At 41.2% G+C, this 27,931-nt stretch overlaps 1 pseudogene; it reads left to right on the forward strand.

Moving 5' to 3' along the window:
• Positions 1-288: 288 nt before the first annotated feature.
• LOC614138 (glycerol-3-phosphate dehydrogenase 1-like pseudogene) lies at positions 289-26,514 on the forward strand (annotated as a pseudogene).
• Positions 26,515-27,931: the final 1,417 nt, after the last annotated feature.

A 27,931-nucleotide genomic window follows, 5' to 3' on the forward strand; every position in this document is an offset into this window, starting at 1 on the left:
TCATTTTTTAGTAGGGAGTCCCCCTTTTTAGGTATAGTGTGAGGGTTGAATGGGTGTGGTTGACCAACTTCCCTGTGGGTCCTGTCAACATCATGCCAGCAAAAGCGTAGCACTGACTCGCACTGCCACGTTGGCTCTGAATGAGGTTTTAAGATCACCTCCCCTCTGGACTCCACTGTCACTAAGCATAGAGTAAACAGAGGACTGACTCATACTTCTCTGTTGTCACATGGTAGGGGTCAGACACTCGGCTCTGCACAGGTCCCCACTGACACTATAGGAGGAAATAAAGGCAGAGTGCCAACCAGCACTGCCTGCCACCACCTTTTTTTACCTCATAATGCCAGGTGGGGGTGGAGGCTCAGCTCCCCACTAGGACAAGAGATGGCACTTCACACTACCTCAGTGAGTCTCATTGCTGAGTAGGGTTCAGCTCAATCAGCAGACCCTGCCAGCACTACCCTGAGAGGCGGGATCAGTGTCATCTGCTTCCACCAGGTGAGAAAAGTAAGAGCCACTTCCCACAGCCTCCCTGATAACGACTCTGACAGGAAAATCAAAGGGCTGCCTACTTCTGCCCTATGGGGAATGGAAGATCAACTACCCCCTCCATCTTACCAATTGTACCCTGGCAGGGGAATCAGATAGCTGCTGCCTGCTTCTGCTGGGCAGAGATGGAAGAACAGCTTCCAGCTGGGCCTCACCAATAGCTCACGGTGGGGGAATCAGAGTGTGCTGCCGCACTCTGTGGGGAGTGATGGTGGAACCGTGAAAGGCAGAAGGGGATTTTCTCGTCACTACTGTGTCATTCCTAAAATGCTGAAGTCCATGGCTGCCGACCTTATTTCCACCTTTCAGTTTTCCTGTGCTTAATGTTATGTTATATCCAGAGATTTTTTTTTAGCTGTATGAAGAAAAATCTGGGAGGAGTGTCAGGCTTCTTCATTTTGGGTAAAACAGAAATACTCCCTTACGGCAGAGCCAGGAGCATGCCCTTCAATTATATATATATTATATATATAATATATATATAATATGTGTGTGTATTATTGAGGATTAATTAATATAACCATAAAACTCACTTCATTTATTTAAACACATAATTAATGGTTTTTAGTATATTTATATGGCTTCCCCAGTGGCTCAGTGGTAAAGAATCTGCCTGCGATCCAGGAGCTGCAGGAAACGTGGGTTCGATCCCTGAGTCGGGAAGATCCCCTGGAGGAGGGCATGGCAACCCACTCCAGTATCTTGCCTGGAGAATTCCATTGACAGAGTAGCCTGCCGGACTGCAGTCCCTGGGATCTCAAAGAGTTGGCCAGGACTGAAGCAACTTAGCATGCACAGTATCTTTATAGAGGTGGACAACTATCACCACAATCAACTTTAGGACATTTTCATCACCCCCACCCAAAACCCTATATGCACTAGCAGTCACTCTTCATTTCTCCCCAGCTTCTCCAGCCCCAGGGAACCACTAATCTACTTTCTCTCTAAATATCTGTCTATTCCATTTCATATTAATGGAATAATATAAAGTCAGTCTTTAGTGATTGCCTTCTTTCACTTAACATAATGTTTACAAAGTTTACCCATGGTGTAGCATGTATCAGTACTTCATTCCCTTTTATGTCTAAATAATATCTCATGGTTTGGATATACCATATTATGCTTATCCAAAAACTCATCAGTTGAAAGACTTTTGGGTTGTTTCTATTTGGGAGCTATTATTTTAAAAGCTACTATAAATAATTGTGTATAGGTTTTCATTTCTCTTGGATGTACACCTAGAAGTAGGTTTGCTGAGTCTTTATCATAACTCTATATTTATCCTTTTGCAAAACTGCCAAATTGTTTTCCAGAGTGGTTGCACCATTTCACATACCCACCAGTGTTGTATGAAACCCCTAATTTCTCTACATTCACTCTAACATTTTTTATTATCTGCCTTTTTTGTGTAGTCATCTTAGCAGGTATGGTTTTGATAGTCATCTCCTTAATGCCTATGTCTACTGAAAAATATTGCACAACCTAAAACTTGAGAATTATGGTTTATTTGGTGGGACAAAACTGAGGACTTAAGCCCAGGATGCAGCCTCTCAGAGAGCTCAGAGAAACTGCTCCAAAGATGTAAGAGAAGAGCCAAGATATACAGGAGCTTTTGCAACAAAGATCAGGTATTGGAACTTCAAAAGATTGCTGTTGATTAAAGAAAACCAGGTATCTCAAGTTAAGGAATTTAACACTAGTTTATATATAGGAAGATGTAAGAGTTGAAAACCTTCCTTGAATATGCACCTTAGCTATCTAGGGCCAGTATTCTGGTTTTTTCCCACCCGGAGTGACCTCAGGGTGCACCACTCCAGGTGGCAGCAGTGGCTGGGGGCTGGGCAGCTGGCAGCCAATTTGCCTCCATCTTGAACTTCCTCGGGGCTCATTATCAGGGGCAGTAATGTGAAAGGTTGACAGCGGCAACATCCTTTGTGTACTGATATGGCAGGCAACACTTTTCATTCACAACTAGTAATACTGAAAATATTTTTATATGTTTCCTGGCAATTTGTATACTTCCTTGGAGAGATGTCTATTCAGATCCTTTGTCCATTTTTTTAACTGGGCTAAATTGCCTTTTTATAATTGAATTGTAAGACTCTTAATACATTCTATAGGCAAGTTCCTGATCAGATATATGTTTAGATATATGATAAATGCTTTCATGAGTTCTCTTCTTACTTTCTTAAGAGTATCCTTTGGACGACAAAGGTTTTTAACTTTGGTGATGTCCAACTTGAATTCAGTATTTAAAAATCAGGTAGAATTGTGATGGATATTGTTTTTCTTCAGTAGTATATACACTCTATATTTGCTGCTGCTGCTGCTGCTAAGTCGCTTCAGTCGTGTCCGACTCTGTGCGACCCCATAGATGGCAGCACATCAGGCTCCCCCGTCCCTGGGATTCTCCAGGCAACAACACTGGAGTGGGTTGCCATTTCCTTCTCCAATGTATGAAAGTGAAAAGTGAAAATGAAGTCGCTCAGTCGTGTCCAACTCATAGCGATCCCATAGACTGCAGCCCACCAGGCTCCTCCGTCCATGGGATTTTCCAGGCAAGAGTTCTGGAGTGGGGTGCCATTGCCTGCTGGTCTGTCTTTATTTGTGTTATCTATTGAGTAGATACCTAGAAAAATTTAAGGCATCCTGTAAAATTTTCCTGGGCCACCTTTTAAGCTCATTAAGGAGCACCTACTGGGGATAAAGCTTATATGACTATTACATAAATACATGGTCTGTGTGAAGTTTTTATTTTATTTTGTTTGCTCTTATCTTTTCCTCTTAATGGGTTTCCCATGTAGCTCAGCTGGTAAAGAATCTGCCTGCAGAGGAGACCCCGGTTCCATTCCTGGGTTGGGAATATCCCCTGGAGAAGGGAACGGCTACCTACTCCAGTATTCTGGCCTGGAGAATTCCGTGGACCATATAGTCCATGGGGTCGCAAGGAGTCAGACACAACTGAGCAACTTTCACTTCACTTCACCTTCATCTTAACAGTTTTAGGAATATTTCCAAGTATCTACAAATTGTTTGATTCATGTATATGATTGTGTCATGAATGTAAAATTCAGCTGTCATATGTGGCACAGGAGAAAAAAAGGTAGAGAGATGTATTAATCAGTGTTCTTCAGAAACACAGAGCCAACCGGATATATACATATATAGGTATATAGAAGACTGCCAATGTCTAATGCAGTGTAAGATGTATCAGCTCGAGACAGTGAGAAAACAGTGAATATACCATTCCTCTGTGTTTTTGTTCTATTCAGGCCTCCGAGGGACTATGCGATGCCCACCAGTATTGGTGAGAGCTGTCTTCTTTATGCAGTCTACTGATTCAAATGCTAATCTCTTCCAAAGACACCCTAACAGACACATACAGAGATAATTGTTTAGCAGCCATCTGGGCATCCCAGTCAAGTTGACACATTAAATTCACTGTCACAAAAATCGTGTGACAGTCATCATAGCTGTTTATATCTAGGAAAGGACCAAAATCTTGACATGAAAGTTGCATTCTGTCTGAGCTAGATGTAGAGTTCAGGGAGGACTCCAAGGAATTGTCTGTAGGTGTCATAGATGCCATCCTGTGCATGGCTTGAGGCCTCTGCTAAAATCTTCCCATGAATCATGGGGAGCCACCAAACCATGCAGTATTAAGAGTTCTCTGTCACAACAGAGATAATAGATTCTGAAAACAGCAAAAGAAAGTGATCAATATTCTATCATGTTTCATGGTGTTTGATTTTCAAGAAAAATAAATGCCAACTAAACTGCTTTAAAATGAGATGCACTCAAGGGAAAAAAGCCTAAAGCTTGGACCCAAAAATCATTTCCTAAAACAATTTTATGGGGGCATAAAATCCCAGCATTATAGCATAATGTATAATACTATTTTATAGTGTAGAGTATTAGTTTAGACATTACACTTTGTTCAGTAATAGCTTATTGAATATATAGCATGTGAAAAGACAATAATAAAAGCATGAACATTGTAAAACATAGATTTGAAGGTGCAAGCAGTTGCTCATCCTGAGATTTTACAAGCATTGTATTTTGGAATGGCTTGCCTAGAGTTTTGTAATTTATTGATCACGGATTAAATAAACTACAAAACAAACTAATTAACTGAGTTCAAAGAATGTAAATCTTATTTGAGATGTAATATGCCTAGTATTCTGGGATTGCAATTACTACATATTATAGAAAAAACTACATAAAAATATTTTCCCTGTATATTCCCTACAGATGTGTTTTTCAATTTCTTAAAACTGTCCCCACAGAATGTTTGGCTGACCAATTAAGTAGCATGCACGATCTACATTAGAGGCATTAGAAGAAGAAGAAAATAAGTAGTTTGAATATGGGCTTCTTAGAAAGGAACAGCTCATGAAATTCTTTTTTTTTTTTTTTTTTTTAGCTCATGAAATTCTAAAGGTATAAATGTGGCAGAGGATGTATATTCCTTTGCCAGTGGCCTGTGGAGCAAGGGAATGCAGAACAGTAGCAGTCACCTGAAACCGTACATAGGACCTTGTTCTTTGATAAAAATCATTTTTTTATAATTTCTAAAAAGAAATATATCCATGACAGAAATTTTGAAATAATAGCAGATTATAAAAAAGAAAATTAAAATTACTTTTTTACAATAATAATATGTATAATTTATACATAAAAATAAAATCATAATCCTATATCTGGGTGTATATTGCGATCAAGTAGATTTCCAAACTATATGACTTTCCCAACAAAGGTCCATCTAGTCAGTGCTATGGTTTTTCCAGTAGTTATGTATGGATGTGAGAGGTGGACCATAAAGAAAGCTGGGCACTGAAGAACTGATGCTTTTGAACTGTGGTGTTGGAGAAGACTCTTGAGAGTCCCTTGGACTGCGAGGAGATCAAACCACTCAATCCTAAAGGAAATGAGTCCTGAATATTCATTGGAAGGACTGATGCTGAAGCTGAAACTCCAAAACTTTGGCTATCTGATGTGAAGAACTCACTGGAAAAGACTCTGATGCAGGGAAAGATTGAAGGCAGGAGAAGAAGGGGACAACAGAGGATGAGATGGTTGAATGGCATTACTGACTCGATGGACATGAGTTTGAGCAAGTTCTGGGAGTTGGTGATGGACAGGGAAGCCTGGCGTGCTGCAGTCCATGGGGTCGCAGAGAGTTGGACACCACTGAGCTGAACTGAACTGACTGAACTGAACTGAGTATTAATTACATAGAGAGTATACTATATATTTCACAAAACCGCCCCCATGACATTGTCACCTTGGCCCCAAGTGGCATTCACCTCATCTCTGAGCAGCAGTTATAGTCCCCTCTCACCTTAGATACCACCACCACTTCAAATCATCATTTCTTATCCTTGCAGGGCCTTTAGTAAAGATGTCATTGTGAAAAAAGGAAGCTATAAATGCCAAGAAGGGCTGAGCTATAGGTCTTGAAATACTAGCATTTTCACTTTTAATAAGTGAGATTTACAAATCCTGAGTATGCAAAGATATAGCCTCCATTATACTGTATTTATTACGTAGAGAGTGTACTATACTTTTCACAGAATGGCCCCATGACATTGTCACCTTGGCCCCAAGTGGCATTCACCTCATCCCTGAGCTGCAGCTACAGTCCCTCTCACCTTAGATACCACCACCACTTCAAGTTGTCATTTCTTATACTTGCAGGACGATTAGTAAAGATGTCACTGTGACAAAAGGAAGTTATAAATGCCAAGAAGGGCTGAGCTACAGGTCTTGAGATACTAGCATTTTCAGTCTTAATCAGTGAGATTTACAAATTCTGAGTATGCAAAGATATAGCTTCCATTATACTGTACTTTACTGAATTTAAGACACCATCATTTGTAAGATGCACTGTTATTTTACGTACCATTAGGAAAGAAAATTCAGTGCAAACTAAATTCTGATATGCCATGGATTGTGAGCTGCATCGCAATTTCAGATATGTTAAAATGTGGGGGGAAAAGGTATATTTTGAGGTATATCTTGGAATCAGTGAACTAAGGTATTTCTATAACTGTACTTAACTTTCAACCTCCATTTTTAGTGATAACAGGAACACTGATCTTGTCAGTTCAAAGTAAACTCTGTCTTTTCTGGATTTTACTCAGTCTCATTTGGATAACAGTCAATTCAGAATTCTCCTGGAGATAGTTCAGAGGGAAGGACCTGCTTTTTTAATTTCAAGGTATTACATCGTCTTAGCCTCAGTCCTCCACAGGCCACAGTAGCCTCCACTGGGATATGACACAATCTGTTTTAGACATCGGTGGCCCCTCCTTGGCTTTGTTCTCCTGGTCGATACATTCTTTGCCCAGCATAACCAAACTGCAGGGTGCCTCCATGTCCTCCAGCCCTTTTGGCTATCAGTCAAGAAGCTCTGGCACTCCCAGCTAACATCCCCACCTTAGGTGAGATGCAGGACCCATCTGTGTATGCATCTCCCTCAACTAGGCCACGTTTCTGCTCTGTCTCCATACTGGGCTCTATGCTTCTCAGGAAGACTTGTAATTTTTCCTGATTACAACCTGGGGAGAAAGATTTAGATCTTCTTCTTATGGAGACCCTCCAACACAGGGAATTTCAATCCCAGGATAAGCCAGGTATATGTCCTTCTCACCCCTTTACAGATCACTGTCTTGTCCTGGCAAAGGGGCTTGTATAATTCAATGGAGCTATGAGCCATGCCATGTAGGGCCACCCAAGATGGATGTGTCATTGTGGAGAGTTCTGACAAAATGTGATCCACTGGAGGAGGGACTGGCAAACCACCCAGTATACTTGCCGTGAGAACCTCGTGAACTGTATAAAAGGACAAAAAAGACATGATACTGAAAGATGAGCTTCCCTGGTCTGAAGCTGTCCAACATGCTACTGGGGAAGAATGGAGAAGAACTACTAATAGCCCCAGAAAGCATGAAGCATCTGGGTCAAAGTAAATGATGCTTAGTTGTGGATGTGTGTGGTGACGAAAGTAAAATCCGATGCTGCCGAGAACAGTATTGCATAGGAACCTAGAATGTTAGGTCCATGAATCAAGTAAATTGGAAGTGGTCAAGCAAGGGATGGTAACTTGGATGAGTTACAAGCTAGAATCAAGATAGGCAGGAGAAACATCAACAACCTCAGATATGCAGATGATACCACTCTAAAGGTAGGAAGTGAAGAGGAACTAAAAAGCCTCTTGATAAGGGTGAAGGAGGAGAGTGAAAGAGCTGGCTTAAAACTAAATATTAAAATCATGGCATCTGGCCCCATTACTTCAAGGCAAACAGAAAGGAAAAAAGTGGAAGCAGTGACAGATTTCCTCTTGTTGGGCTCTAAAACCACTGCAGATGATGACTGCAGCCATGAAATCAGAAGACGTTTGCTTCTTGGCAGGAAAGGGATGACAAACCTAGACAGTGGCTGAAAAGCAGAGACATCACTTGGCTGATAAAGGTCCATCTAGTCAAGGCTGTGGTCTTCCCAGTGGTCATGTATGGTTGTGAGAGCTGGACCATATAAGAAGGCAGAGCACCAAAGAATTGATGCCTTTGAACTGTGGTGCTGGAGAAGACTCCTGAGAGTCCCTTGAACTGCAAGGAGATCAAACCAGTCAATCTTAAGGGAAATCAACCTGACTACTCTTTGAAAGGACTGATACTGAAGCTGAAACTCCAGTATTTTGGTCATCTGATGCAAACAGCTGACTCATTCAAATAGTCCCTGATGCTGGGAAAGATTGAGGGGGCAGAAGAAGAGGGCATCAGAGGATGAGATGGCTGGATGGCATCACTGCTGCAATGGACATGAACTTGGGCAAACTCCGGGAGATGCTGAGGGACAGAGAAGCCTGGCGTGCTGCATCCATGGAGATGCAAAGAGTCAGACATAACTGGTCAACTGAGCAACAACAACAACTTTTCTCGGGGATTCGTAGCAACCAATTTTATCCTTCTCTTTTCTTCACTCCTTCCCTCAATCAACTGACTTTATCTTTACTCCCAAGAGCAGAAAAATCTGGCTAAATATTCAGACTAAACAATTATTTGTGCCAGAATCATGGCTGGCACAAATTCAAATTCAAATGGCGAGAGTTTAACTCTTTCTTGTTCTGGTTGATCCCTCACCCTAAAGGCAGCTTATACGGAAATTTTGGGGGAAAGGAGCAAGGGAGCTGAGCAGTGGGAATGAGAAGAAATCTTAGGGAACTTGTCAAAATATAATGCCACCAACAGTAATTCTGTGATACCTGGCCACATTCCTCCTAAAATACCAGAAGGGATTAAGCCTTTGCTTTATATGAGTATGCACAATTTAATCATATCTGAAGTTAAATTTTCTGGGTGGGTACTTTTAGGAGGACTCTGTAGGACTAGCAAAACATTAGACATTACTTCAAAGGTATACTCCATTTCCAAAGATCTGAGGTACTGGGTACAACAACTGAGTTAAAGTCCAATGTATTTTAGGAGTTATTCCAGTATTGTCCCTGGGAAGCAATGGAACCATATGTGGCAACCCTACAGTACATGCTTTGAGAACTACTTTGCTCCCTTTGAGAAAAGCCAGGTTGCAGCCTGTGGGCTTCCCTGTAGCTTAGCCTGTAAAGAATCCGCCTGCAATGCAGGAGACCTGGGTTTGATCCCTGGGCTGGGAAGATCCTCTGGAGAAGGAAATGGCAACCCACTCCAGTATTCTTGCCTGGAGGATCCCATGGAGAGAAGAGCCAGACAGGCTACAGTCCAAGGGGTCGCAAAGAGTCAGACACGACTGAGCCACTAAAAGCCAGGCTGCAGCCTGTAGCCCACAGAACTGACTCCACAGAACCGCAAAGCCACCTCTATTGCACTAGGGGAACCAACTTCTCAGTTTGAGATTGTAGTACACTGATGTCAAAAAATGGCCTCAATTCTCCACTCTTCTTTTATCCACAGGTTGGCCTTATGATTTAATGTGGCTGATAGAAAGGGCAGAAGTGGCTATTTCTGAGCCCAGACTACCAAAGCTCTTGCATAGTTCTACTTCCTCTCTTTTAGAACACTGTCCAGTACCATGAGAACAATCTTATGCTGGTCTGCCAAATAATGAGTTGCCTCAATCAACCAAGGGCTCCCCTGATACCTGAGTTGGTAAAGAATCCGCCCGCAATGCAGGAGACCCTGGTTTGATTCCTAGGTTGGGAAGATCCCCTGGAAAAGGGAAAGGCTATCCACTCCAATATTCTGGCCTGGAGAATTCCATGGACTGCATAGGCCATGGGGTCTCAGAGAGTCAGACATAACTGAACAACTTTCAGTTCAGTTCACTTCACTTCCATCAACAGAAAACAACCTACCCCCAAACATTCTATTTCAGGCAACCCCAGTCATTCTGCTGAGTGACTCACACAAGCTCAGCCAAGATCAAATCTGCCAAGCTGACCTATAAGCTCAGAAACAATAATGAAGTGCTTATAGCTTTAATGCTACCTTTGGGAGTGGTTTATCATTCAGCAATAGAGAAGGACCAGTGAGGGCAGCCCTTTGAGCATCTGATGTGCCAGAAATCTCTATAGAAGTTAATACCTAGGAGACAATGCTGCCTTAACAAAACACAGGACATATACCATTAGCTTTGGGACTAAGTAAAGAGCAGACGCTGAAAAACAGAGAGCAAACTGTTGGCAAAAGTTGGGGAAATGGTGATGAAATTATACTGAAGGATGGAACTATAATGACCTGTATTAAAGAGAGCAAAACAGTTGACAAAACAATTGTCTGGTTTAACAGAAGATGTAAAATATATCAAATGAACCTTTGGGTTTGACTCAGGAAGTCTCCAGGCAAAATGTTTAAAGTGTTCTAGTTGTACCTGATATGATACAGACAGGGAGGGAAATAAAAAAAAAAGATAAGATAAAGAAGTAATTAACCAGTTTGGAAACTGACTTTGGAAGAAATATCATGACCATAACATAACGATTTAGAAAATAAAACTATTTCTCATCACCAGTTTCCTTAGCTTGAGGACAAAAGTGAAATCAAGTGTTAAAGTTTGCAAAAGAATTAGGTGGTCCCTTAAAGGTCCTCTGACTTAAACAAAAGGACTTATTGGAATCTTCAGAGTTGGTTCCACAGAAGTCATCCCAATGTAGCAGCAAGTCTAGAGAAAGAGAGTAATGTTTGGTTTTTGTCCAATGGAGTGAAATTTTGTTCAATTCATAGGAAGATCAGAAAGTTGTGAGAACACCACTAGGATGGATTAAAAGGAACAGATTGTTCAAATTTTAAAGAAGTCTTGGTCTTCAACTTGCTATACAAGGAAACAGGCTACAAGTTTCTTATCTGTTAGTAAAAATGAGCTGCTTCTTCAGAGTCAGAGCGAAAGGTGATGAAAAACAGAGGACCGCAATGCTATTCACAGGAAGCAGTAGAGACAACGGGGCTGAGAAGACAGTTGCAGGGAGAAGAGCCCAGGTCTGATCAAGGAACATCACCAGCCTCCAGGAGAGGAGGATCTGGCAGTCTATTCCCAGCTGGGTTTCCAAATCTCTACAAACCAGTGACAGCTATGTACTGCCCATCCTTCTCTTATTTAACAAGAGTGTTGTCTATAGTTACCTTGTTATCCCTGTGGTGTGTATGTGGGTGGTAGTTAACTTATCATTTCAGTTCATACGTTTCTGTATCAAAAGAAGCCACATCTTATAGATCACATTTGAATCTGATTTAAATCTTTAAACTCTGGAATTCAAACTTGATATCATGATTGATTAAAACTTTTGGGAACCTGGAGATAAGGAGGCGGAAGGCAGCTTTCATAAAATGGCCCCAATTCTCTCCCTACCCTCTTTTATCCATAGCCTTTGTAATGTGACTTTGCAGCTCCTCCCATCAAGAAGTGGACTCTCTTTTCCTTGTTGAGTTGTTCCTCCTAATGAATTGTGGCAGAAGTAATGGTACACAAGACTTGAACCTAGACCTCTAAACATGGTACAAATCTCTCTCTTTTTCCTCTGTCCCTCCCTAGCTACTCGCTAGTCCACTGGAGGGACAGGTGGCCTTGTTATCTTTTTCACTATAAACAGCAAGCAACTAGCTCCCAAATATTTCAGGGAGGAACAGATGCACCAGTTGACAGCAAATTCATGAGTGAACTCTCCAAGATCAGCCAACCCTGGCCCAGATCAGTAAAATCATCCAGCTGACCTACAAACTTCCTGATCAAAAGCAAAATGTCCACTGTTTAAATCATTAAGTTTCAGATGGCTTGTTACACTGCAACAGTTAGCTGATATAAGATGATGCTCTACCAGGAGGATCATAAGGAAAATATCATCAATATTTTTCTATCAATTCTCAGGCATACCTTATATCTTTTTGAAAAATTATTTTTCTATTAACCAATTTCTGTTGCTTGCATCCGAACATCTAATTTATAAACTGATTATCATAGATTATCGTAAAGGAATGTTTCACAAAGTTAAAATATATACTTTAAAAATTATTTAAAATTATATATACTTTAAAAATTTATTTAAAACGCATGTATTAACATTATACATGCATAATAAGAGAAAAAAATGTTTAGAAGGCTCTTTGGGGAGCTGGTATGTAATTTAATAATTCTGCCTCAGTTTATTTTTTCAGTAAAATTCAATTTTCAAAATTACATCTTCAACGTTTAAGACCATATGTATAACAAGTTCTATCTTTCTAAAATTATTTCTACCATTCCATGTATATTTGCCAACAGAGAGATATCTGAGAGCCACATATGTATCAGGATTTGTGGTTACTATGTCTGAAATATGTTAAACAAGTGACTCCACTCAGTCTAGGCAAAGATCAATCAGTTCAGGTAAGACAAAAATGTTCAAACTTTCTCTTTGACCAAATACACTGATTGATCTATTGAATTAAATCAATAGAATATAACTTGTAACTCTATGAAGATCAAGATTAATTATCAGAAGTATTCACTGATGGAAAAACTCTAATAAAACTAAAAGACATATGCCTTCATATTTTCCAGACCTTGGGAAAGAAGAACAAACTACAGCATAACATGATCCTTTTCTCACTTCCTATAGGATCAACATTTTTTAATCCACTCATTCTTCATGAGCATCATCTAATAAATCAGATGATCCCAAAGAAGACACAGAATGACATTAATTGTGGGCCATCATACTTTTGTTGAATAACTCTCAGTAGTAATTTTCTAATTGATTTCACAAAACAAAACCAGAAATTCAGAGAAAATTCCTAAAATATTAGTCTTTGCTTTTTTTCTAAAACAATTTTGTTCAGGATAATCAATCATTTTCTTAGGATATATATATCATAGAATTCTAGATTGCTGTCAAATCAAGATCATTGTCTCAGGTTTTAGTTTTTTTAAGCTACAATTTACATTGATATATCTTCTTCACATAGGTCATATTTCACAGTCTACAGGCAAAAATTAGGTCTCCCTTGTCATTGTTGTGTTAGTCATGTTAGTTGCTCAGTTGTGCCCAACTCTTTGCCACCCCATGGACTGCAGCCCAACGAGGCCCCTCTGTCCATGAGATTTTCCAGGCAAGGATACTGGAGTGGGTAGCCATTTCTTTCTCCAGGGGATCTTCCCAACCCAGGGATCAAATCCAGATCTTCTGCACTGCAGGCAGATTCTTTACCGACTGAGCTACAAGGGAAGCCCATACCAATCTCAAAACTCTGTTTTAGGGACTTCCCTGACTGTCCAGTGATTATTACTTCATCCCCACTCCATCCACTGTCAATGCAGGAGGTATGGGTTCAGTCCCTGTTCAGGGAGCTAATATCTCCCATGCCTCCCAGCCAAAAGATCAAAGCACAAAACAGAAGCAAATTCAACAGACTTTAAAAATGGTCCACAAACTTAAAAAGAGTTCTCTTTTATCTGTATTTACTTACAATAGTGTAGGAACTCTTCTTTTCCATCAAGTTTTATACTAATCTATCTAGAAGTCCCTTAGGTGCTATCTCTGTGTCTCTGATCTCATGTTCTCTGTTATTATGTGGCTGGCAATCAACATCTCACTCTTCCGTTGTGCTATCTCACTGTTATACTACTATTACTTAGGCCACAGATGCCCATTACCAATATACATGCAGAAGCAGAGAAGCTGACAGTGCAGCAAGAAAGAGCCAGAGAGACTGAAGATGTCTCCATCCTGTTGATAGATAGGGCTGTTCCAGCCTCTTATGTCCTCCTGACAGTGCCATTTCTCCAAGTCATACTTTTGCCTCCATCACTGCTGCTAGGAACCAGTGATACTGATGATATGTTTTCAGAAATCAAAAGAGATTTTGGTTAAATGGTGTTTTTAGTGTTTGCTTTTAGCTTTTTAAATTTATTCACCCTTAGTTTAGGGTTCCACCTTGAGATGAATCTTGGAGGTGGCAGCCCAACTGGAGGCACCACAACCGGAAGCTTTTTTTTTTTTTTCGGCCGTGCTGTGTGGCATGTAGGATCTTAATTCCTCCACCAGGGACTGAATCTGCCCTGCCAGCTGTGGAAGCACAGAGTCTGAACCACTGGATGGCCAGGGATGTCCCCAAAATAACATTTTTTATCTGATTTTCACAAAAGCAATGTGCCTCAAATCTCTTGTTAGGCCCCTCCAGGAAGCAACATAATTCCTCATATAACCTCCTGACAAGACCCTCAACTGTCAGGCACACAACTAGGCCAGCTATTATTCAAGAATAAAACATAGCTTGGGCTCAGTTAGGGTCTCCTCTATTTTCATTACAAAGCAAGTGAAAACAAACAACAACAAAAACCCAACAACTATGACACTGAGTTGCTTTCTACTTAGTTGAAGTAGATTTTTATATGTGTCAATACAGGCAAATACCCTGTAAAATTTACTGTTCATAATAAACCCCATTTATCATGAGTTTATTATGTTCCAAACACTACACAGGGATTTACAGGAGCCTCTCATTGATCACTTTTTCAAATAAGATTGAGGTTTAGGGAAATATTTAGTAACTTGATGAAAGTCATAGTTAAGCCAGGCCTACTTGATGACAAAACTCTTGTTCTTAATTGCTGTGATCTAAAGCATCACAGACTCAATGGACATGGGTTTGGGTGGACTCTGGGAATTGGTGATGGACAGGTGTGCCTGGCGTGCTGCAGTTCATGGGGTCGCAAAGAGTCAGACACAAATGAGAGACTGAACTGAACTGAAAGCAGCAAGGGATATCTCCTACAGAAAGAATGAGATTTCGAATATGAAGACCACTGATTTTGTTTTATTTAATGACCATTTTTACATTCTTATTTATACTTTAATCTATGCTAGACACTTGGAAGCCAATGAGCAAGATAGCCTTCATAAAGCTCAAATTCAAATTTTCTTTCCCATCCTTCTTGACAGATAATCCAAGACCAATAAATGCAATTTTATTAGAGAGAAATATATGAATTCAGACTAACCTCAAAGGGTAATGAACCATTTGACCTGTAGAGAAACATATACTTCAACTTTCCTGGAAGTTACTGAATTAACCAGGGATCAGCATCATCATGCATGAGCTTTATTTAGTACAAGGTGCAACATAAAAATGCATGAGTTACAATCTAGTATAGTCTTAAACTCAATCCTTTTGTTAGTAAAAATGTCTAACTTAGATCAATTAATATACAGAGCCATCTATAGAATGATAAACTTACAGTGTAATTCCAAAATGAATCCATTTCTGCAATATCTGCTCTGCCAGCTAAAAAATTTAGAATATACTATTTGCAAAAACAAAAATACTATCTTTAAAATAAAACAGGCCTCAAGGAAACTCTGGTTTATAGTTGATATTATTTCAAAAATACTGAAATTTCTTAAACTTGCGTTTACAAGGACTAAAAGGAAAAGTCAATGCTCTTTCTCTCCTCCAGAAATATTGAATATCATCTTCAATTACTGACACTCTATATAATATTTTAGAGAGTTAACTCTATGTGCCAAGTGGGACTTATGGGAAGGGAGGGGAAATCGTTTACATGATCTGAAAAATAAAATGAAAAATTTTAACTACATTGATTCAATAAGATCTTTGATAACAATAACAAAAAGGAGAGTTTCCTTGACTTGTTTTGTACTTTAAGAGAACCATTCACCACATTAGAAATAGGAGGGAATTCCTGTCAGCCAGAAAGACACAGAACCTGTATTTAATCTTCTTCCAGTTAGAAAAAGCTGTTCTGCTGTAATATTATGTCTAAAATTAGAATGAAGGAAAGAGTAGAGAATTGAATTAATTTATATGAAGGAGTAAATCTGTCATGCAACCAAGTGAGATTGACTAAGTGGCTTACCATGAGTAAAAAAATAGAACAAGCGGTGATACAGAAAAGACCATAGATTATTCTACATTTTTATAGCTTAAGTTTGAGTCTGTCTTTGGTAGAAAGGACTTTAACTTCATGTAAAGACAGAATGTCAAGACTAGTTTTCTTCCTGCCAGTTCAGTATATAGTAGGACGTTAGCCTCTATAGTATAATTTGAACAACTGATCAAATCTCACTATCACACCTATCCCCCATGTGTCTGAAATTCCTTATTAGCAGTTCAGTCCTTTGAATCTGGTAGGATTTTTTTTTTTTAATTCACCCTGGTCTTTGGTGGTTTAATCTGTATAATTGCTTTCGGCATTTCCGAGTTTCTCTGTAATTTCTCTTCTGTATCGAATTTTTCATGTGGTTTGTATTAGGACTTGAAATGATCAATTAAGATAGAGTGAAAACATGATTTTGAAAATTAGTTATGAAAATACAGGAAAAGATCTTAAATTTTGATTAGAAAATAAGCTAACTTGCAAGATCATGATATCCATCCTTTCCCTTTCAAAGATATGAAATTATTTCATTTTTAATTACATAACCTTCAGGAAATAACCTAGACATCCTACTTTGGTATCTAAACCAATGATGAACAGTCATCATAGACAAGCAATTTCTCACCTAAATAATAAGAAGTTTTCATTTGGAAGCCTACATCTCTATCTCTTCAGTACAATTTAAACATTATTTGTGAGCATTCACTAAGGACGAGTCACTGTACTAGGTACATCAGAAAAAACAAGATAGGACATGGTCTCTGTCCTTAAGGGAACTCCCATCTTCTTAAGGCAAGAGACACATAAATTCAAGGAGTTCTAAAGCAGGACAGATTGTGACAAATGCAACAGAAATATAAACAAAATGTTAGTAATTAGCAGAGAAGTTCCAGAGAAGGCAATGGTAATCCACTCCAGTACTCTTGCCTGGAAAATCCCATGGATGGAGGAGCCTGGTAGGCTGCAGTCCATGGTGTCGCTAAGAGTTGGGCATGTTTGAGCGACTTCACTTTGACTTTTCACTTTCATGCATTGGAGAAGGAAATGGCAACCCACTCCAGTATTCTTGCCTGGAGAATCCCAGGGATAGAGGAGCCTAGTGGGCTGCCATCTATGGGGTCGCACAGAGCCGGACACAACTGAAGCAACTTAGCAGCAGCAGCAGAGAAATTCAGAGATATATATCATCTTAAAATTGGGGCAATGAAAGGATCTTTTAGAAAAGGTGAAATCTAGGGACTTCTTGATGGTGCAGTGGATAGGAATCCACCTGCCAATGCAGGGGACATGGACTCAGTCCCTCGTCTGGGAAGGTCCCACATGCTGGGGAGCAACTAAGCCCACGTGCCACAACTACTGAGCCTGTGCTCTAGAGCTCTCCAGCCACAACTACTGAGCCTGCATGCTGCAACTACTGAAGCCAGGTGCCTTGAGACCATGCTCCACAACAAGAGAAGCTACTGCAATGAGAAGCCCATGTATCACAGCTAGCGAGTAGCCCCCACAGCCCACAACTAGGAAAAACCCATACGCAGCAGCAAAGACCCAGTGCAACGGAACATTAATTAAATAAAAAGAAAACATGATAGCTGCTGAATAGTCTACCTTGTGCCAAAGCAAGACAGGAATAAATAATACCTGTATTTATGAAAACTCTCAGGAGAGCAGGTCCTGAATATACTACAGGGGGCCAACAAAGAACAGTGATGATGTGAATAAATTGCAGTACCATAGAAGAGAAGATTTTGGAAGATTTGTCCTTCTACAAGGGTTGGGGAGGGGTCTGCCTTGAAATGGAAATAAGTTTCACCAGCTAATGCAGGAGAGTGAAGGACATTCCAAGCAGCAGAGTATCACATAATTGAGGAATGGCTCTAAAATAAGGGTGCAAGTTTCACAAGGGTAGACAACGACAGGGATTTCAGAGACAAGGGGATAAACAGCAGTTCATTATCATCTGCAAAAGAACACTGTGTAAGTTGGAAGACAGCTATTGACTCAAATATGAATTTTGTTCTTCCTGAATTTTATTTTCTAATTCCTTCATTGTGCTGTTACTGAGCCCTCTCAGGGTCCCTAAATTCATCTCAAGGCTGAATTTCACATTTCCTCCATACTAAGAGTCTTTGCCTCCCAAATTCTATACACAATACACTCATTGGCACATTTAAGTCTATTCTCTAGTTGACAAAGGCTGAGAGACTTCTCTGTTTACAAAGACCGTGTGGTTTTTCCTTGTACAATTTCACGTTGTTGTTGTTTAGTCGCTCCGTTGGTTCCAACTCCTTCGTGACCCCATGAACCGTAGCTCAACCAGGCTCTTCTGTCCATGAGATTTTTTCAGTCAAGATTACTGGAGTGGGTTGCCATTTCCTCCTCCAAGGGATCTTTCCAACCCAGGGATAAAACCCGCATCTCCATGTCTCCTGCATTGCAGGCAGATTCTTTATTGCTGAGCCACCACCAAGGAACCTCACAACATATTCATGCCATTATTCTAAATAGCCCAGACCAGACGGCAGCATGTCCCCACAGGCCACCACCACAGCTTGCGTTATCAGGCCAAGTTATAAGATAGTTACCATAGAAGTCTGGCTTGAAACTTGTCTCCTTTCTCCCCACAGTTCCTCAGAATGGGTACTCATTGTTTCTGCCAGGTTTTGTTTTGTTATTTTAAGTGCTTCTGACTTGACCTTGCTGAACAAAATATCTGCCCAGTAATCTATTCATCACAAACCTGTGGTTCAACAAGTTGCAAAGATCTTCCCTGGAATTACTATCATCTCCCTTCTACGTGAGGGTTATTTTCCTCCAGGAGGCACCAGGTTACCATTTTTAGCCTCTGATCCACCAGATAATAACATCTCTTCTTGGCGGCCAAGAAGAGTGGGCAGTACCTAGGATTAGGCAATAAATATTGGGTTGGCAAAAAAAGTGTGTTTGGTAATTAAAAATCCGAACAAACTTTTTGGCCAACCCCACAGTTCCTGTATCCAGCACTCTAAAAACCAATGCAATTACTTGCTGTTTATCCTTGCCTTTACCATAAAGCTGTTTCAAATGTACATGGTTCTACCTTAGGGCTACTTTCCCAGATAGTCACTCTCTTGCTTGTCCATTTATTTATTAAACAAATTTTGAGATCATAAAAAAGACAAATAACAGATATAAAGAAAACATAACACCATTTAGTGGGGGAAATGTCAACACATGTAATACACTGGTATATAATATTATATCATGTCAGGTAGCAAATGCAACAGTGGAAAAATAAGCAAGATAAACAGACACCTACAGATCTCATCTACATGTGAGACATGATATGAAGATAAGAGTGATCCAACACAATATATATCAGAGATGATTCTTAAATGCCCACTCAGTTGAGTTCAGTTCAGTCACCCAGTCATGTCCGACTCTTCGAGACCCCATGAATTGCAGCACGCCAGGCCTCCCTGTCCATCACCAACTCCTGGAGTTCACCCAGACTCATGTCCATCAAGTTGGTGATGCCATCCAGCCATCTCATCCTCTGTCGTCCCCTTCTCCTACAGCCCCCAATCCCTCCCAGCATCAGAGTCTTTTCCAATGAGTCAAATCTTCACATGAGGTGGCCAAAGTACTGAAGTTTCAGCTTTAGCATCAGTTCTTCCAAAGAACACCTAGGACTGATTTCCTTTAGAATGTTCTGGTTGGATCTCCTTGCAGTCCAAGGGACTCTCAAGAGTCTTCTCCAATACCACAGTTCAAAAGCATCAATTCCTTGGCACTCAGCCTTCTTCACAGTTCAATTCTCACATCCATACATGACCACAGGAGAAACTATAACCTTCACTAGACAGACCTTTGTTGGCAAAGTAATGTCTCTGCTTTTGAATATGCTATCTAGGTTGCTCATGACTTTCCTTCAGAGGAGTAAGCGACTTTCAATTTCATGGCTGCAGTCACCATCTGCAGTGATTTTGGAGCCCAGAAAAATAAAGTCTGACACTGTTTCCACTGTTTCCCCATCTATTTCCTATGAAGTGATGGGACCAGATGCCATATTATTAGTTTTCTGAATGTTGAGTTTTAAGCCAACTTTGTCACTCTCCTCTTTTACTTTCAACAAGAGGCTTTTTAGTTCCTCTTCACTTTCTGCCATAAGGGTGGTGTCATCTGCATATCTGATGTTATTGAAATTTCTCCCAGCAATCTTAATTCCAGCTTGTGCTTCTTCCAGTCCAGCGTTTCTCATGATGTACCCTGCATATAAGTTAAATAAGCAGGGTGACAATATATAGCCTTGATGTACTCCTTTTCCTATTTGGAACCAGTCTGTTGTTCCATGTCCAGTTCTAACTGTTACTTCCTGACCTGCATATAGGTTTCTCAAGAGGCAGGTCAGGTGGTCTGGTATTCCCAACTCTTTCAAAATTCTCCACAGTTTATTGTGATCCACACAGTCAAAGGCTTTGGCATAGTCAATAAAGCAGAAATAGATGCTTTTCTGGAACTCTCTTGCTTTTTCCATGATCCAGCGGATGTTGGCAATTTGATCTCTGGTTCCTCTGCCTTTTCTAAAATCAGCTTGAACATCAGGAAGTTCACAGTTCACGTATTGCTGAAGCCTGGCTTGGAGAATTTTGAGCATTACTTTACTAGCGTGTGAGATGAGTGAAATTGTGCCGTAGTTTGAGCATTCTTTGGCATTGCCTTTCTTTGGGATTGGAATGAAAACTGACCTTTTCAGGTCAGTTGTGAAACTGCGGCCACTGCTGAGTTTTCCAAATTTGCTGGCATATTGAGTGCAACACTTTCACAGCATCAACTTCCAGGATTTGAAATAGCTCATCTGGAATTCCATCATCTCCACTAGCTTTGTTCGTAGTGATGCTTTCTAAGGCCCACTTGACTTCACATTCCAGGATGTCTGGCTCTAGGTGAGGGATCACAGCATTGTGATTATCTACTTTCCCAAGAAAGAAGACTACATCCAGAAAAATGTTTAAAAATAAAGCAGTCTATTAAGGAAAGAATAGCCATCTTTTAGCTACCACATAGATACAGTGCCTGATGAACTATGGACTGAGGTTCATGACATTGTACAAGAGACAGGGATCAAGACCATCCTCATGGAAAAGAAATGCAAAAAAGCAAAATGGTTGTCTGGGGAGGCCTTACAGACAGCTGTGAAAAGAAGAGAAGCGAAAAGCAAAGGAAAAAAGGAAAGACATAAGCATCTGAATGCAGAGTTCCAAAGAATAGCAAGAAGAGATAAGAAAGCCTTCTTCAGCGATCAATGCAAAGAAATAGAGGAAAACAACAGAATGGGAAAGACTAGAGATCTCTTCAAGAAAATTAGAGATACCAAGGGAACATTTCATGCAAAGATGGGCTCAATAAAGGACAGAAATGGTATGGAACTTACAGAAGCAGAAGATATTAAGAAGAGATGGCAAGAAAATACAGAAGAACTGTACAAAAAAGATGTTCATGACCCAGATAATCACGATGGTGTGATCACTGACCTAGAGCCAGACATCCTGGAATGTGAAGTCAAGTGGGCCTTAGAAAGCATCACTACGAACAAAGCTAGTAGAGGTAATGGAATTCTAGTTGAGCTATTTCAAATCCTGAAAGATGATGCTGTGAAAGCGTTGCACTCAATAGGCCAGCAAATTTGGAAAACTCAACAGTGGCCACAGGACTGGAAAAGGTCAGTTTTCATTCCAATCCTAAAGAAAGGCAATGCCAAAGAATGCTCAAACTACCGCACAATTTCACTCATCTCACACGCTAGTAAAGTAATGCTCAAAATTCTCCAAGCCAGGCTTCAGCAATACATGAACCATGAACTTCCTGATGTTCAAGCTGGTTTTAAGGCAGAGGAACCAGAGATCAAATTGCCAACATCCACTGGATTATGGAAAAAGCAAGAGAGTTCCAGAAAAGCATCTATTTCTGCTTTATTAACTATGCCAAAGCCTTTGACTGTGTGGATCACAATAAACCGTGGAAAATTCTGAAAGAGATTGGGGATACCAGACCACCTGATCTGCCTCTTGAGAAATTGTATGCAGATCAGGAAGTAACAGTTAGAACTGGACATGGAACAACAAACTGGTTCCAAATAGGAAAAGGAGGATGTCAAGGCTGTATATTGTCACTCTGCTTATTTAACTTATATGCAGAGTAAATCATGAGAAACACTGGACTGGAAGAAACACAAGCTGGAATCAAGATTGCCAGAAGAAGTATCAATAACCTCAGATATGCAGATGATACCACCCTTATGGCAGAAAGTGAAGAGGAACTAAAAAGCCTCTTGATGAAAGTGAAAGTGGAGAGTGAAAAAGTTGGCTTAAAGCTCAACATTCAGAAAATGAAGATCATGGCATCTGGACCCATCACCTCATGGGAAATAGATGGGGAAACAGTGGAAACAGTGTCAGACTTTATTTTTCTGGGCTCCAAAATCACTGCAGATGGTGACTGCAGCCATGAAATTAAAAGTCGCTTACTCCTCGGAAGGAAAGTCATGAGCAACCTAGATGGCATATTCAAAAGCAGAGACATTACTTTGCCAACAAAGGTCTGTCTAGTGAAGGCTATGATTTTTCCTGTGGTCATGTATGGATGTGAGAGTTGGACTGTGAAGAAGGCTGAGCACCGAAGAAATGATGCTTTTGAACTGTGGTGTTGGAGAAGACTCTTGAGAGTCCCTTGGACTGCAAGGAGATCCAACCAGTCCATTCTGAAGGAGATGAGCCCTGGGATTTCTTTGGAAGGAATGATGCTAAAGCTGAAACTCCAGTACTTTGGCCACTTCATGTGAAGATTTGACTCATTGGAAAAGACTCTGATGCTGGGAGGGATTGAGGGCAGGAGGAGAAGGGGACGACAGAGGATGAGATGGCTGGATGGCATCACTGACTCGATGGACATGAGTTTGGGTGAACTCCGGAATTGGTGTTGGACAGGGAGGCCTAGCACGCTGCGATTCATGGGGTCGCAAAGAGTCAGACACAACTGAGCAACTGAACTGACTGACTGATGATGAATGTAGAGCTTCCCCGTAGAGCCAGTGGTTAAAAAAAAAAAAAAAAAACCTGCCCATGCAGAAGATGTAAGACACGCATGTTTGATCTTGGGTTGAGAAGTTCCCCTGGAGAAGGGCATAGCAACCCATGCCAGTATTCTTGCCTGAAAAATTCCATGGACAGAGGATCCTGGCAGGCCACAGTCCATAGGATTACACAGTGTTGGACACAACTGAAGCACCTTAGCATGCCCACACACATGATCAATGCAATGTGTAAATAACAAAATATTGTCTGAGGTATTGAGACAAAGGTCAGTTGTCTAAACTGATCATTGGAACAAATGCGCCTGAGGCAAGAACCTGAAAAAGAACAGGAAAGCCAGGAGCTACCAGGGATCTAGGAACAGGACTCCAGGGAGCAGTAGATCTGGAAAGTCCAGAAATATCAGGGGAAATTTATAAGATGAGAAGCCACCAACACCACAGCTCTGGTTAGTTTTTCAGAGCTTCATGTTCATATATGTGGGCACAGTGGTTAGATGCCCCAGGGCCAAGCTAAGATCGATATTAATGGCTAAATCATCTTCACCTCAAGCTAAATGCTTCTAAAAGGGTAAGTTCTTTGAATTCTAACTTCATGGCTGATTTTTCATCACATTATTCATAAATACAATAAAAAGGACCAGATAGTGTGCTATCAATTTTCTCTTCATTTTATTGAAATGAAGCTGATTTACAAAGTTGTTAGTTTCGATGTACAACACAGTGATTCAGTTATATATATATACATACTCCTTTTCAGATTCTTTTCCCTTATCAGATCAGATCAGATCAGTCGCTCAGTTGTGTCCGACTCTTTGCGACCCCATGAATCCTAGCACGCCAGGCCTCCCTGTCCATCAGCAACTCCCGGAGTTCACTGAGACTCACATCCATCGAGTCAGTGATGCCATCCAGCCATCTCATCCTCTGTCGTCCCCTTCTCCTCCTGCCCTCAATCCCTCCCAGCATCAGAGTCTTTTCCAATGAGTCAAATCTTCGCATGAGGTGGCCAAAGTACTGGAGTTTCAGCTTTAGTATCAGTTCTTCCGAAGAACACCTAGGACTGATTTCCTTTAGAATGGTCTGGTTGGATCTCCTTGCAGTCCAAGGGACTCTCAAGAGTCTTCTCCAATACCACAGTTCAAAAGTATCAATTCCTCGGCACTCAGCCTTCTTCACAGTCCAACTCTCACATCCATACATGACCACAGGAAAAACCATAGCCTTCACTAAACAGACCTTTGTTGGCAAAGTAATGTCTCTGCTTTTGAATATGTCATCTAGGTTGCTCATGACTTTCCTTCCGAGGAGTAAGCGACTTTTAATTTCATGGCTGCAGTCACCATCTGAAGTGATTTTGGAGCCCAGAAAAATAAAGTCTGACACTGTTTCCCCATCTATTTCCCATGAAGTGATGGGACCAGATGCCATATTATTAGTTTTCTGAATGATGTGTTTTAAGCCAACTTTGTCGCTCTCCTCTTTTACTTTCAACAAGAGGCTTTTTAGTTCCTCTTCACTTTCTGCCATAAGGGTGGTGTCATCTGCATATCTGAGGTTATTGATATTTCTCCCAGCAATCTTAATTCCAGCTTGTGCTTCTTCCAGTCCAGCGTTTCTCATGATGTACCCTGCATATAAGTTAAATAAGCAGGGTGACAATATACAGCCTTGATGTACTCCTTTTCCTATTTGGAACCAGTCTGTTTTTCCATGTCCAGTTCTAACTGTTGCTTCCTGACCTGCATACAAATTTCTCAAGAGGCAGATCAGGTGGTCTGGTATTCCCAACTCTTTCAGAATTTTCCACAGTTGATTGTGATCCACACAGTCAAAGGCTTTGGCATAGTCAATAAAGCAGAAATAGATGTTTTTCTGGAACTTGCTTGCTTTTTCTATGATCCAGCGGATTTTGGCAATTTGATCTCTGGTTCCTCTGACTTTTCTAAAACCAGCTTGAACATCAGGAAGTTCATAGTTCACATATACTACTCTGTGCTATACAGTTGGTCTTTGTTGTTCCTCTACTTTATATATAGTAGTGTATTTATGTTAATCCCAACCTCCTAATTTATCCCTCCCCCCAGAATACTATTAATTTTTATCTGTGCTTAATAGTTGATACTTCTTTCAATATTACTATCCTGCTTTCTTTTAGGTGAAAGTGAATGTTTCTGGGCAGAGCAGGAGGAGGCAGGCGGCAAACCAGCTTGGGGAGGCACTTGCGGGGCTGCAGCATTGCGGAGGGGCCATGACAGAATCACCCCTGAAAGTTTGCATCGTGGGCTCGGGGAACTGGGGTTCAGCTATTGCAAAAATAATTGGTAATAATGTCATGAAACTTCAGAAGTTTGCCTCCACGGTCAAGATGTGGGTCTTTGAAGAAATGGTTAATGGGAGAAAACTAATAGACATCATAAATAACGACCATGAAAATGTAAAATATCTCCCTGGACACAAGCTGCCAGACAATGTGATTGCAGTCCCCAACCTCAGTGAGGCTGTGTGGGATGCAGACCTGCTGGTGTTTGTGATCCCCCACCAGTTCATCAACAGCATCTGCGAGGAGATCTCTGGGAAAGTGCCCAAGGGCGCCCTGGGCATCAGCCTCATCAAGGGCATAGATGAGGGTCCCCAGGGGCTGAAGCTCATTTCTGACATCATCCGAGAGAAGATGGACATTGACGTCAGTGTGCTGATGGGCGCCAACACTGCCAATGAGGTGGCTGCCGAGAAGTTCTGTGAGACCACCATCGGCAGCAAGGTAATGGAGCACGGCCTCCTCTTCAAAGAACTTCTTCAGACTCCAAATTTTCGAATTAAGGTGGTTGCTGAGGCAGACGCTGTTGAACTTTGTGGCGCTCTGAAGAACATTGTGGCCGTGGGAGCCGGGTTCTGCGACGGCCTCCACTGCGGCGACAACACCAAAGCTGCCGTCATCCGCCTGGGGCTCATGGAAATGATCACCTTCGCCAGGATCTTCTGCAAGGGCCACGTGTCCAAAGCCACCTTCCTGGAGAGCTGCGGCGTGGCCGACCTGATCACTACCTGCTACGCGGGCCGGAACCGCAAGGTAGCTGAGGCCTTTGCGGCGACCGGAAAGACCATTGAAGAACTGGAGAAGGAGATGCTGAACGGGCAGAAGCTGCAAGGACCACAGACTTCCGCCGAGGTGTATGGCATCCTCAAACCGAAGGGACTGCTGGACAAGTTTCCATTGTTCACGGCGGTGTACCAGATCTGCTACGAAGGCAGGCCTGTTGAAGAGATGTTGTCTTGTCTCCAGAATCATCCGGAGTATACATAAAGGGAATCCTGCAGCACGTTAGGGAAAGTCCTGCCTTTCTGATTGCTTGTCTGGATTCAAATGGAAACCGGGATTTGGCCACAAGATGCTTGTGTGACCGTAACCCCATCACAGGTGCTGTGAATTTTTACAGGTTCATTTTTTAGCATATATGAGTCCGTGTGTGTTCCTTCCTTGTTCTGTGGATGTTTCTATGAACCAAAATTAAAGGCCCCTTTAAAAATTACTTCTGAAATTCTCCCACTCTGATACTTTATAAAATTGGAACTATCAAGCATTGCCAAATATACACTACCACATGTAAAATAGATAGCTGGTACACAGGGAGCCCAGCCTGGAGCTCTGTGATGCCCTAGAGGGTGGGATGGGAGTGGAAGGAGGCTTAAAAGGGAGAGGAGATATGTATAATTATGGCTGATTTGCAGTTGTGGTAGGGTAGAAACCAATACAACATTGTAAAGCAGTTTTCCTCCAATTAAAAAACAAATTTAAAAAGAAAGATTGGAACTATCACAACTAAAAGTTTTGAATCTAATTCATATGCATTTTGATGAAGGAATTTTTTTTCTCATTCTCTTAATTTAGCCAGCATTAACATGGTAGAGTGTCAGAGTGAGTGGGTTCAAAAATCTATATACTGTAACTTTTAAATACTGTCTCAGAACCAACATAATCAACTACTTTGATTTTGGGTTGATGCATTATTTTAAACAATTACATATTTTTAATTAGGCTATATATATATTCCTCTCATTTCAGTTTTCTGCATTTTTAGCCTCTTTACTCTTCATTAACTACCAGAATATGCTCTCTTAAAGGCTGGGCAGTAGTAGAAGACAGAAAACTCATCTGGGATTTTCCTGATGTGGCTGCCACAGTCTTCTGATTAACAACATTTGTATGATGCTTGGGAGACCCAGGTTCGATCCCTGGGTCAGAAAGATCTCCTGGAGAAGGGAATGACTACCCACTCCAGGATTCTTGCCTGGGGAATTCCATAGACAGAGGAGCCTGATGGGCCACAGTCCATTGGGGTTGCAAAGAGTCAGACACAACTGGATTCCTAACACTTTCACTTTTCTTTTGTGCAAGCATTTCCTTTAAGCCTCACAGATCCCCTGAAAGGGGCTGCTATTATTCTTCATTTAAGATGTAGTCACTGTGCCTGGTTGCCTGGTGAGTTGGGTCAGAGCCAGAGTCAAGCCCAGTGCTTCTCCCCCTACCTGAGCTGTGCCAGGACCTGCTCAGGCATCAATGAACTGCTTTGACCTCCTATTAATTGCTTGTAGGATACACGGCCTTTCCTGAGGCCATCAGTAGGCTTCCTGCAGCTGAAGTTTGTATGGGTCCTTATCTGGAAGGATGCCATGCAAAGTGTGGACTTCTTTCTATCAGCTTCACCTGGAGACTCTTAGAAATGGTTCAACACCTGGTTCGACTCCAGGTCTCTGAAGTGCGGTCTTGAATCTGTGCCTTTGGCATGCCTTCCATGTGTTTCAGCACTCACTACAGTTTGAAAACCACTACTTTAGAAAATTTACTTTAGATTGGCATTTCTCAAACCATGTTCCCTGGAACCCAGTGGTTGTTCCAGTGTTCCCTCACAAGGTCCAGTGAGTTTGGAAAAAGCTGCATCTGTACAC

Source organism: Bos taurus, chromosome 9, assembly GCF_002263795.3.
Source record: "Bos taurus isolate L1 Dominette 01449 registration number 42190680 breed Hereford chromosome 9, ARS-UCD2.0, whole genome shotgun sequence".
NCBI lineage: Eukaryota > Metazoa > Chordata > Mammalia > Artiodactyla > Bovidae > Bos > Bos taurus.